The following is a 12,904-nucleotide window of genomic DNA, read 5'->3' on the forward strand; positions in this document are numbered from 1 at the left end:
AGTATTTGGCTTTACCTGGGAGCCAGAGATCTACCCGGTGAGGGCTTGCCGGGTGTAAGGCTTTTGAGCGTTTGGGAGCGTTCGGTACATGAGAGGACGTTGGACTGGAAGCTATGCAAATTTGAAGCATCCAAACTTCCTGCTGCAGTCGGAGGCTCTTTCCATGGACATCTGCCTTTTGGATTCCTCTAAACTTGCCCTCTGATGAAACATTTTGTGAGCTGCAGTTACCTCCGACGGCTACAAGGTGGTGCTACATTCAGGTGAGGGCACAAGTATGCACAAAATGTTGGGGACTTTTGCCAGATTTATTGCTGGATCATGCATATTTTTTTCAGAGGCTAAATATTGCCTAGGAAATGCTTTTTAACATAGAGATGCTGGAGTTAAAATGTCTGGTCGGGCCTCAGCTCTTTCATTGTCTGCCCACTGTAACATATTTTTTACCAGCACATGTGAGTGGTGACTCTGCTTTATGAAACTTATCATATATTAGGACAATGAATATAGCAGAAGGGGCGATCGAAATGCTTGCCTACATATTTGTTTATTTTTTATGTAATGGCTGATTAACCTGTTCATTATATTTCCATTTTGTGAAATGTTGCATTAAAATATATCCTGCTTGCAGAATATATAAGTATTTGTACTGCGTTGGCCGGGAATCGAACCCGGGTCAACTGCTTGGAAGGCAGCTATGCTCACCACTATACCACCAACTCCCTCTGATCTGTGTGCTCTCGGTTCTAAACATTAGGACCCTGAGTTCAATGACTATCTTGCACCAGCTTCAATGGTGCATTTGGTTTAGATACCAACATGAAAAGCAATAGAAAGTTTTTGTAGAGGGTAAGGAACTGGGATTGAAACCAAGGACAAAGCTGTGCAGAAGAGAAGAATGGAAAGCAGCATTACAAATAATAGATATGAACATATAGAGGCAGCATGGGAAGGAAAGCAGGGAAGAGAAATAGAGAACATTCCATGAAATGCCCAGGAGATAGATAAGAGCAGAACAAAAAGGGAAGAATGAAATTCAAAGCCTCCCCATAAAAGTGTTTGAAGGTCCCACCAGTCATTCATGCTTATTATTGTGTGCCTTTACTTTCAAAGTACAGGGTGGATCCTTTGACGATCCCTCTCTTGTATTTCAGCAGACACAGATAGTTGAGAAGTCTTTTCTCACATAGCTGGCACAAGCTTGCGCTTTTCCTTGCTGGTAGCCTGGAAATGACAGCTTGGTCCTTGGAAGGAAAATCAAGCAAAATTTGCAGAGGATGGTTTTGATCCATCGACCTCTGGGTTATGGGCCCAGCACGCTTCCGCTGCGCCACTCTGCTCTGTTGTGAAAGTGTTCTTTTTATGCAGATAAGGATCATTAAGCAGAGTAGCGTGGGATTGGTCTGGCTATCACCTCATTTGCATAAGTATATCCCAAGGCATGCTGGGTGCAGAAAAACTTCATCTTCCCCTCTCACAATCAGTCATAACTGAAAGTCAGAGACTCTTAGGCACTAGCCGTTTCAGGCCTTTATCAAGACAGTAATTCTTGAACCCTCTCTCTCTCTCTCTCTGTGATCCTAGCACTAGCATGCTCAGGATTTGGCTTTACCTGGGAGCCAGAGATCTACCCGGTGAGGGCGAGGCTTTTGAGCGTTTGGGAGCGTGAGTGGACGTTGGACAGGAAACTATGCGAATATGAAGCATCCAACATTCCTGCTTCAGTGAGTGGCTCTTTCCATGGACATCTGACTCTTGGATTCCTCTCAACTTGCCTTCTGATAAAACATTTTGTGAGCAGCAGTTTCCTTCAACAGCTACAAGGTGGCGCTACATTCAGGTGAGAGCACAAGTATGCACAAAATGTTAGGGTCTTTTGCCAGATTTATCTGTGGATCTTGCATATTTTTTTCAGAGGCTAGATATTGCCTAGAAATGCTTTTTAACATAGAGATGCTGGAGTTACAATGTCTGGTCAAGCCTCAGCCCTTCCATTGTTTGCCCACTGTAACAAATTTATTACCAGCACATGTGAGTTGTGACTCTGCTTTATGAAACTTATCATATATTAGGACAATGTATGTAGCAGAAGGTGCGATTGAGATGTTTGCCCACGTATTTGTTTATTTTTTTTATATATGGCTGATTAATCTGTTCGTGAAATTTCCATTTTGTGACATGTTGCATTAAAATATATCATGCTTGCAGAAAATATAAGTATTTTCAGTGCGTTGGCTGGGAATTGAACCCGGGTCAACTGCTTGGGAAGCAGCTATGCTCACCACTATACCACCAACGCCCTCTGATGTGTTAGCTCTCGGTTCTAAATATTACGTTGCAGAAATCAATGACTATCTTGCACCAGCTTCAATGGTGCATTTGGTTTAGATACCAACATGAGAAGCAGTAGAACGTTTTTTTGCAGAGGGTAAGGAACTGGGGATTGAAACCAAGGACAAAGCTGTGCAGAAGAGAAGAAATGAAAAGCAACAGTACAAATAGTAGAAATGAGCATATATAGGCAGCATGGGAAGCAAAGCAGGGAAGAGAAAGAGAACATTCCATGAAATGCCCAGGAGATAGATAAGAGCAGAACAAAAAGGGAAGAATGAAATTCAAAGCATGCCTAGAAAGTTGTGTGAAGCTCCCACCAGTCATTTATGGTTATAATTGTGTGTCTTTACTTTCAAAGTACAGGGTTGTACCTTTCACGATCACTCTTGTATTACACAGACACGAATAGTTGAGAAGTCTTTCCTCACATAGCTGGCACAAGCTTGCACTTTTCCTTTCTGGCAATGTGGAAATGACAGCTTGGTCCTTGGAAGGAAAATCAAGCAAAATTTGCAGAGGATGGTTTCGATCCATCGACTTCTGGGTTTTGGGCCCAGCACGCTTCCGCTGCGCCACTCTGCTCCTTTGTGAAAGTGTTCTCTTAATGCAGATGAGGATGCATTCAGCAGAGGGACGTGGGATTGGTCGGGCTCTCACCTCATTTGCCTAAGTGTATCGCAAGACATGCTGGGTGCAGAAAATCTTTATCTTCCCCTCTCACAATCAGTCACAACTGAAAGTCCAGACCCTCTTAGGCACTAGCCGTTTCAGGCCTTTAACAAGACAGCAGCTCTCCGACGCTCTCTGTCTCTCTCTCTCTCTGTGATCCTAGTGCTTGCATGCTCAGTATTTGGCTTTACCTGGGAGCCAGAGATCTCCCCGGTGAGGGCTTGCCGGGTGTAAGGCTTTTGAGCGTTTGGGAGCGTTCGGTACATGAGAGGACGTTGGACTGGAAGCTATGCAAATTTGAAGCATCCAAACTTCCTGCTGCAGTCGGAGGCTCTTTCCATGGACATCTGCCTTTTGGATTCCTCTAAACTTGCCCTCTGATGAAACATTTTGTGAGCTGCAGTTACCTCCGACGGCTACATGATGGTGCTACAATCAGGTGAGGGCACAAGTATGCACAAAATGTTGGGGACTTTTGCCAGATTTATTGCTGGATCTTGCATATTTTTTTCAGAGGCTAAATATTGCCTAGGAAATGCTTTTTAACATAGAGATGCTGGAGTTAAAATGTCTGGTCGGGCCTCAGCTCTTTCATTGTCTGCCCACTGTAACATATTTTTTACCAGCACATGTGAGTGGTGACTCTGCTTTATGAAACTTATCATATATTAGGACAATGAATATAGCAGAAGGGGCGATCGAAATGCTTGCCTACATATTTGTTTATTTTTTATGTAATGGCTGATTAACCTGTTCATTATATTTCCATTTTGTGAAATGTTGCATTAAAATATATCCTGCTTGCAGAATATATAAGTATTTGTACTGCGTTGGCCGGGAATCGAACCCGGGTCAACTGCTTGGAAGGCAGCTATGCTCACCACTATACCACCAACTCCCTCTGATCTGTGTGCTCTCGGTTCTAAACATTAGGACCCTGAGTTCAATGACTATCTTGCACCAGCTTCAATGGTGCATTTGGTTTAGATACCAACATGAAAAGCAATAGAAAGTTTTTGTAGAGGGTAAGGAACTGGGATTGAAACCAAGGACAAAGCTGTGCAGAAGAGAAGAATGGAAAGCAGCATTACAAATAACAGATATGAACATATAGAGGCAGCATGGGAAGGAAAGCAGGGAAGAGAAATAGAGAACATTCCATGAAATGCCCAGGAGATAGATAAGAGCAGAACAAAAAGGGAAGAATGAAATTCAAAGCCTCCCCATAAAAGTGTTTGAAGGTCCCACCAGTCATTCATGCTTATTATTGTGTGCCTTTACTTTCAAAGTACAGTGTGGATCCTTTGACGATCCCTCTCTTGTATTTCAGCAGACACAGATAGTTGAGAAGTCTTTTCTCACATAGCTGGCACAAGCTTGCGCTTTTCCTTGCTGGTAGCCTGGAAATGACAGCTTGGTCCTTGGAAGGAAAATCAAGCAAAATTTGCAGAGGATGGTTTTGATCCATCGACCTCTGGGTTATGGGCCCAGCACGCTTCCGCTGCGCCACTCTGCTCTGTTGTGAAAGTGTTCTTTTTATGCAGATAAGGATCATTAAGCAGAGTAGCGTGGGATTGGTCTGGCTATCACCTCATTTGCATAAGTATATCCCAAGGCATGCTGGGTGCAGAAAAACTTCATCTTCCCCTCTCACAATCAGTCATAACTGAAAGTCAGAGACTCTTAGGCACTAGCCGTTTCAGGCCTTTATCAAGACAGTAGCTCTTGAACCCTCTCTCTCTCTCTCTCTGTGATCCTAGCACTAGCATGCTCAGGATTTGGCTTTACCTGGGAGCCAGAGATCTACCCGGTGAGGGCGAGGCTTTTGAGCGTTTGGGAGCGTGAGTGGACGTTGGACAGGAAACTATGCGAATATGAAGCATCCAACATTCCTGCTTCAGTGAGTGGCTCTTTCCATGGACATCTGACTCTTGGATTCCTCTCAACTTGCCTTCTGATAAAACATTTTGTGAGCAGCAGTTTCCTTCAACAGCTACAAGGTGGCGCTACATTCAGGTGAGAGCACAAGTATGCACAAAATGTTAGGGTCTTTTGCCAGATTTATCTGTGGATCTTGCATATTTTTTTCAGAGGCTAGATATTGCCTAGAAATGCTTTTTAACATAGAGATGCTGGAGTTACAATGTCTGGTCAAGCCTCAGCCCTTCCATTGTTTGCCCACTGTAACAAATTTATTACCAGCACATGTGAGTTGTGACTCTGCTTTATGAAACTTATCATATATTAGGACAATGTATGTAGCAGAAGGTGCGATTGAGATGTTTGCCCACGTATTTGTTTATTTTTTTATATATGGCTGATTAATCTGTTCGTGAAATTTCCATTTTGTGACATGTTGCATTAAAATATATCATGCTTGCAGAAAATATAAGTATTTTCAGTGCGTTGGCTGGGAATCGAACCCGGGTCAACTGCTTGGGAAGCAGCTATGCTCACCACTATACCACCAACGCCCTCTGATGTGTTAGCTCTCAGTTCTAAATATTACGTTGCAGAAATCAATGACTATCTTGCACCAGCTTCAATGGTGCATTTGGTTTAGATACCAACATGAGAAGCAGTAGAACGTTTTTTTGCAGAGGGTAAGGAACTGGGGATTGAAACCAAGGACAAAGCTGTGCAGAAGACAAGAAATGAAAAGCAACACTACAAATAGTAGAAATGAGCATATATAGGCAGCATGGGAAGCAAAGCAGGGAAGAGAAAGAGAACATTCCATGAAATGCCCAGGAGATAGATAAGAGCAGAACAAAAAGGGAAGAATGAAATTCAAAGCATGCCCAGAAAGTTGTGTGAAGCTCCCACCAGTCATTTATGGTTATAATTGTGTGTCTTTACTTTCAAAGTACAGGGTTGTACCTTTCACGATCACTCTTGTATTACACAGACACGAATAGTTGAGAAGTCTTTCCTCACATAGCTGGCACAAGCTTGCACTTTTCCTTTCTGGCAACGTGGAAATGACAGCTTGGTCCTTGGAATGGAAAATCAAGCAAAATTAGCAGAGGATGGTTTCGATCCATCGACCTCTGGGTTATGGGCCCAGCACGCTTCCGCTGCGCCACTCTGCTCCTTTGTGAAAGTGTTCTCTTTATGTAGATGAGGAGGCATTCAGCGGAGTGACGTGGGATTGGTCGGGCTCTCACCTAATTTGCCTAAGTGTATCGCAAGGCATGCTGGGTGCAGAAAATCTTTATCTTCCCCTCTCACAATCAGTCACAACTGAAAGTCCAGACACTCTTAGGCACTAGCCGTTTCAGGCCTTTAACAAGACAGCAGCTCTCCGACGCTCTCTGTCTCTCTCTCTCTCTGTGATCCTAGTGCTTGCATGCTCAGTATTTGGCTTTACCTGGGAGCCAGAGATCTACCCGGTGAGGGCTTGCCGGGTGTAAGGCTTTTGAGCGTTTGGAAGCGTTCGGTACATGAGAGGACGTTGGACTGGAAGCTATGCAAATTTGAAGCATCCAAACTTCCTGCTGCAGTCGGAGGCTCTTTCCATGGACATCTGCCTTTTGGATTCCTCTAAACTTGCCCTCTGATGAAACATTTTGTGAGCTGCAGTTACCTCCGACGGCTACAAGGTGGTGCTACATTCAGGTGAGGGCACAAGTATGCACAAAATGTTGGGGACTTTTGCCAGATTTATAGCTGGATCTTGCATATTTTTTTCAGAGGCTAAATATTGCCTAGGAAATGCTTTTTAACATAGAGATGCTGGAGTTAAAATGTCTGGTCGGGCCTCAGCTCTTTCATTGTCTGCCCACTGTAACATATTTTTTACCAGCACATGTGAATGGTGACTCTGCTTTATGAAACTTATCATATATTAGGACAATGAATATAGCAGAAGGGGCGATCGAAATGCTTGCCTACATATTTGTTTATTTTTTATATAATGGCTGATTAACCTGTTCATTATATTTCCATTTTGTGAAATGTTGCATTAAAATATATCCTGCTTGCAGAATATATAAGTATTTGTACTGCGTTGGCCGGGAATCGAACCCGGGTCAACTGCTTGGAAGGCAGCTATGCTCACCACTATACCACCAACGCCCTCTGATCTGTGCGCTCTCGGTTCTAAACATTAGGATCCTGAGTTCAATGACTATCTTGCACCAGCTTCAATGGTGCATTTGGTTTAGATACCAACATGAAAAGCAATAGAAAGTTTTTGTAGAGGGTAAGGAACTGGGATTGAAACCAAGGACAAAGCTGTGCAGACAGTGCTTAATTTGTGCCGGGGCTTTCCGGTGCTTAGCACCGGCACTTATTTCTCAGGGCCGGGTCTACACTGTAGTTGAGTCTCCATGCAATATAAATAATAATTGGCTGCGTGCTGCTCAGAGTTGATGCCACTGTTCATGTCTGTTGTTCCAGTCTCCCTCCATTCCCTTGAAGAGCTGAAGTTGCTGTCTGCAATCGCCGTGGTTGCTCTGCAGCACCATGGTCCGAGACTCATTTATGAGACACCGTCAGTGTCTGGGCAGGCAGGGAGGGCTGGGGGCTCCAGAGTTTCGGGCTGAGGCTAGAGTGTGCGCTACGGTAGCGTAGGCTGTGACAGACTGTCAGAGCTTGATACTTTGTTCAAAGTATCGGCATTGTAAGGCAGTTCAGGCCGGATGTTCTGCGCCTCGTGCATCCGGCGTGAAACTGACACCGAGGGGCCCAGCTTCACTTGGATCCCGTGTTTGGCAGGCAGCAGTAGCATTACTCTTCTCCTCTGTGCCTGCACTCGCAGAGACAAGGTGGCGCCGTTTCTGCAGCACAGCAGACTGTGTGTGCTCCTCTTTACGAATCACTATGGATGCGGTGGTGTAGGATGTTTTTGCTTCACCAGTAACAGGGAGAGCTGAAAGGCATAGATCTCCATTTGCTCCCGGGCCCCCAGCACGCCCAGACATCCGTGCATGCAAGGGAGTTGGAGTCTTGTATAGTATACCCAGGTACCCTCAACAAAGTAGCAGAACACTGGCATAAAAGTGTCAGCGCTGGCGGCCGCACCACCATTTAGTATGAGGAGCTCAGCTCAAATGCTGCTGGCAGCAGGATCGGAGGGATGACGCGACATGAGAGAAAGCCAGTGTGATACTTGCTGGCTAAATTGAGTTGGATTATTGGGAAATCACACAAACATGATTTTTCTTGATGCGGTGCAGACCGCAGGCATAGAGAGTGTGGGGCTGGCTTCCCGTAGTCCACGCTGCACCTGATTGACAGTGCACTTTAGCTAGCCTTGAAAAAGGTCTTCGGCGCATGACTGAATTGTACCAGGCAGGAAGATTTTTAATTTCGCTAAATCCTGCCAGAAAACAATGTATGGAGGGTTCCCTAACAATCGAAACTGCTGCCAGCCAAAGCGAGACACTCCTTGGGAGAGGAGACAAGCCTGTGACTTTCCACCTCGAAGGCCCAAGAAGCGTGGCAGCTTAAGATGTGTAAACAAAGCTGCTGGTTGAAGCCCTCAGCTTTGACACCCCAGGCACGTGTGAAATGGCTGCAGGAAGGTAAGTCACCTGCTGTGCCCTGTGTTAATTTGATATCAGCAACATGTACGCAACTGTAATAATTAGGTTAACGCAAGTGCAATGACATGAGTGTATAAGCCGTGCTCAATGATAATTTCTTTACCTCTATATTTTTTTTGTTTTAATACTGTATCCTTTGCAAATTGCATTCTATCTAAAACAGCTTGGAAGGGAATGCCTGCTTATACTGAATTTCCTCCTTCCAGAGCTATGAGTCTATAACAAACATTTAATTTGGTCTTTGCAATGGAGCATAGGAAACATTTTGAAAACTTGCATGTGCAGCCATGTATAATTTCTGCCTGTGTTTCTTGTTGGAGGGAATCTTGTAAGAGATGTTGGTGTTGCAGATAACGTTCCAATATTTCAGTGGTTCAATAGAACACCTACTACATGGATTTTACCTCATGAGCGACTGACTCATTCTTCCTGCTTGGCTTTAATGTTTTGATGATGTTAATGTAATTGTAAGTGTTGTAACTGGCCATAGAGCACTGCATATTCACTGGATGAAACACTTGTTCGTTGTCCATGGACATCATGGGCCGTGCTGCTATACCCATGGTAGGTTAAAAGCAACCGCTTTTCTCACTGAGGGTTTCTGCTGCTCTTGGCCTTCCATTCCACTCAAGGAAGTGTCATTATGTGGATAATGAACATCCTACTCTCATCATACTTTAGTGCACAGGCCCTACCCTCAGCTGTCTTCACAGTTTTATCCTTCAGACAACCTTCACCTTGCAGACTCTTCAACCCTTTGCAAACGTTTAGCACAATTGCTTTTACGTTTCTGACTGCTACAATGTGATATTGGTGCCCTGTAAAGTTGTCTCGTTGTTATCGGTATATTTACCTTCTATTTCAGGGGTTTTGAGTAGTTCCCAGATATTTTAGTGCTTCCAATTGATAAAAGGCTGTAATTTCTAATATTTAGATCTTTCCAGGCACTTAATTTTGCTCGTGAGAAAGTGTTACTCATAATTGTTGAATGTCACTCATAATACACTGAAATTGTGAAAAAGTCCCACATAGCAATCGTAAACCTTGGCAGCTATGCTGAAAAAGCATGCACATAATACATTTCAAATAGGATGCAGTGGCTTGGCCACCCGCCTAAATGTGAGCCACAAGCATCACATTACCGCCAGAAACTGAAACTGCGTGGGTGCCTGCCACGGCATAGGTCACCAACACCATTGCACCCCATTTCCATTTTGCAGTCATTCATTGGTAGCGTGCTAGCATAGTGCACTACCAATAAACGATTGCAAAATATATTAGTAGACTGGCCCAGTCCCTCCTTGTGGAATCATCAAGTTTGTGTCCCGAATCTGAATAATGAGAAGTGTAAGTTTTCACCCTCGGCCCGCCCAGCATACTGCGCAGCTGCGGCATTTATCTGAGGACAGAAGCAATCAGCGTGTCGTGCAGCACGAGTCGTCCCTCACAGACTAATTACAACTAAAAAGGCTGTCCCGCAGTGCCAGTGAGTAATGCCTTTTTCACTAGCGTTATATTTGTTTACAACTATTTAAGCTATGAAATGTATGATTATGCTAAATAACGTTTTATAGTGTGGGGCATATGGCTGTAGCTCTTCCTATACTGCGAGTGGCTTTTGACTTTTGCAGCAAACTCTTTTTTTTAAAGTAAAAGGCCAGCAGCAGTGACAGAAGAACTGCAGCAGTGGACCATATACTATTAAACGTTATTTTGCATAATAAGCACTTTCAATGCTTTGTAGACAGATACAACACTGAACACTAGTACACACCTGATGGCAGGAAAACAAAACTATCTGAACTTGCCACTCAAAGAAAAAGTGCCTTGAGTGGCACGTTCAGGTAATCTTGTTTTTCTCTGGTCAGCTGTGTGCCAGTGTTCAGTGTTATATTAGTCTACAAAGCATCAAGTCGCTGATTATGCTAAATAACATTTTATAGTATAAAGGGTTCACGTACGGCTGCAGCTCTTCCTCCACTGCTGCTGGCTTTTAACATTTGCGGCGAAATAAATCTTTTTTTAAAGTTTAAAAGCCGGTAACAGTGGCTGAAGAACTACAGCTGTGAGCCCCACACACTATAAAACGTAATTTAGCATACTAAGCCATTTGAATGCTTTGTAAATAGATATAACATAACGCTGAACTCTGACACACAGCTAATGGCAGAAAAGCAAGATTACCTGAACATGCCACTCGAGGCAATTTTGCATCAAGTGGCACGTTCAGGAAGACTTGGTTTTCTTTTTTTCTGCTATTTTCTGCTATCAGCTGTGTACTAGTGTTCAGTGTTATATTTGTCTACCAAACATAGAAATGGCTCATTATGTTAAAAAACTTTTTATAGTGTGGCACACGAATGCAGTTCTTCCTCCACTGCTGCTGGCTTTTAAGTTAAAAAAAAATGATTTTTTTTGCTTTGAGTGGCACATTCAAGTAGTACTATATTCTGCCATCAGCACACATTTGTGCAATGATATAAAGTAAAACTAGAAGTCTTACAGTGCAATGTGTTATGCTAGTTCTTCAAAGCCTTGAACTGGCTAAAGGTAGCACACAATATGGGTCCAATTGGCTTCTATTCAGGACAGCTCACCAACCTAGCCGTACCATAATGCTGCTACATAGACTGCACAGGCAGTCATCACTGGAGTTTCCCCTTCCAGCAGTGCAGGTTCCCATCCATTGGTGTGCTTAACTGAGTGTGGGGGAGTGGTTTTAGAAGTAGTGAGGTGCCAACTGGTAGTTTCTTGTGCAACTGCTTCCTCTGCCAGTCTTTAATTGTTAGCCAAGACCACTTCGGATTCAGGGAAATAGGTGGGTGGAGCCAGCGCAGGAAGTGGGTGGAGCCGGTGACATGGGTGTGGCCTCTTACAAAAATTTGAGCACCTGGACTTAAAATTTTACAAATTAAGCACTGTGTGCAGAAGAGAAGAATGGAAAGCAGCATTACAAATAATAGATATGAACATATAGAGGCAGCATGGGAAGCAAAGCAGGGAAGAGAAATAAAGAACATTCCATGAAATGCCCAGGAGATAGATAAGAGCAGAACAAAAAGGGAAGAATGAAATTCAAAGCCTCCCCATAAAAGTGTTTGAAGGTCCCACCAGTCGTTCATGCTTATTATTGTGTGCCTTTACTTTCAAAGTACAGTGTGGATCCTTTGACGATCCCTCTCTTGTATTTCAGCAGACACAGATAGTTGAGAAGTCTTTTCTCACATAGCTGGCACAAGCTTGCGCTTTTCCTTGCTGGTAGCCTGGAAATGACAGCTTGGTCCTTGGAAGGAAAATCAAGCAAAATTAGCAGAGGATGGTTTCGATCCATCGACCTCTGGGTTATGGGCCCAGCACGCTTCCGCTGCGCCACTCTGCTCTGTTGTGAAAGTGTTCTTTTTATGCAGATAAGGATCATTAAGCAGAGTAGCGTGGGATTGGTCTGGCTCTCACCTCATTTGCATAAGTATATCCCAAGGCATGCTGGGTGCAGAAAAACTTCATCTTCCCCTCTCACAATCAGTCATAACTGAAAGTCAGAGACTCTTAGGCACTAGCCGTTTCAGGCCTTTATCAAGACAGTAGCTCTTGAACCCTCTCTCTCTCTCTCTCTCTCTCGGGTATCCTAGCACTAGCATGCTCAGGATTTGGCTTTACCTGGGAGCCAGAGATCTACCCGGTGAGGGCGAGGCTTTTGAGCGTTTGGGAGCGTTCGGGACGTGAGTGGACGTTGGACAGGAAACTATGCGAATATGAAGCATCCAACATTCCTGCTTCAGTGAGTGGCTCTTTCCATGGACATCTGACTCTTGGATTCCTCTCAACTTGCCTTCTGATAAAACATTTTGTGAGCAGCAGTTTCCTTCAACAGCTACAAGGTGGCGCTACATTCAGGTGAGAGCACAAGTATGCACAAAATGTTAGGGTCTTTTGCCAGATTTATCTGTGGATCTTGCATATTTTTTTCAGAGGCTAGATATTGCCTAGAAATGCTTTTTAACATAGAGATGCTGGAGTTACAATGTCTGGTCGGGCCCCAGCCCTTCCATTGTTTGCCCACTGTAACAAATTTATTACCAGCACATGTGAGTTGTGACTCTGCTTTATGAAACTTATCATATATTAGGACAATGTATGTAGCAGAAGGTGCGATTGAGATGTTTGCCCACGTATTTGTTTATTTTTTTATATATGGCTGATTAATCTGTTCGTGAAATTTCCATTTTGTGACATGTTGCATTAAAATATATCATGCTTGCAGAAAATATAAGTATTTTCAGTGCGTTGGCCGGGAATCGAACCCGGGTCAACTGCTTGGGAAGCAGCTATGCTCACCACTATACCACCAACGC

At 43.8% G+C, this 12,904-nt stretch overlaps 2 non-coding genes across 2 annotated transcripts; both read right to left on the reverse strand.

Moving 5' to 3' along the window:
* Positions 1-7,008: 7,008 nt before the first annotated feature.
* On the reverse strand, positions 7,009-7,080 carry TRNAG-UCC (transfer RNA glycine (anticodon UCC)). Its single transcript has one exon. It is a non-coding gene; the product is annotated as a tRNA-Gly (tRNA).
* Positions 7,081-12,832: 5,752 nt separating this feature from the next.
* TRNAG-CCC (transfer RNA glycine (anticodon CCC)) lies at positions 12,833-12,904 on the reverse strand. The gene has a single exon. It is a non-coding gene; the product is annotated as a tRNA-Gly (tRNA).

The sequence above is a fragment of the Lissotriton vulgaris genome, chromosome 9 (assembly GCF_964263255.1).
Source record: "Lissotriton vulgaris chromosome 9, aLisVul1.2, whole genome shotgun sequence".
NCBI lineage: Eukaryota > Metazoa > Chordata > Amphibia > Caudata > Salamandridae > Lissotriton > Lissotriton vulgaris.